The sequence below is a fragment of the Sinocyclocheilus rhinocerous genome, unplaced genomic scaffold (assembly GCF_001515625.1).
Source record: "Sinocyclocheilus rhinocerous isolate Xijiao unplaced genomic scaffold, SAMN03320098_v1.1 scaffold227, whole genome shotgun sequence".
NCBI lineage: Eukaryota > Metazoa > Chordata > Actinopteri > Cypriniformes > Cyprinidae > Sinocyclocheilus > Sinocyclocheilus rhinocerous.
This window is the reverse complement of record NW_015633170.1, coordinates 118,334-118,589: the sequence shown is the minus strand read 5'-3', so window position 1 is coordinate 118,589 and position 256 is coordinate 118,334. Positions and strand designations below refer to the sequence as shown.

The 256-nt window shown below is 41.8% G+C and overlaps 1 protein-coding gene across 2 annotated transcripts in view; it reads left to right on the top strand.

Annotated features, from left to right (window-relative positions):
- Positions 1 to 256, top strand: part of LOC107743247 (voltage-dependent calcium channel subunit alpha-2/delta-3-like) — a 43,325-nt gene that overhangs the window by 25,124 nt on the left and 17,945 nt on the right. The gene's annotated exons all lie outside the window — the stretch shown is intronic.

The window sequence follows — 256 nt, the reverse complement described above, 5'->3', positions numbered from 1 at the left end:
CCACCATGTTTGACTGTTGGTATGATGTTCTTTTTATGAAATGCTGTGTTGGTTTTACGCCAGATGTAACGGGACACACACCTTCCAAAAAGTTCAACTTTTGTTTGATCAATCCGCAGAATATTTGCCCAAAAGTCTTGGGGATAATCAATATATGTTTTGGCAACTGTGAGACGTGCCTTTGTGTTCTTTTTGGTCAGCAGTGGCTTTTGCCTTGGAGCTCTCCCATGGATGCCGTTTTTGCCCAATATCTTTC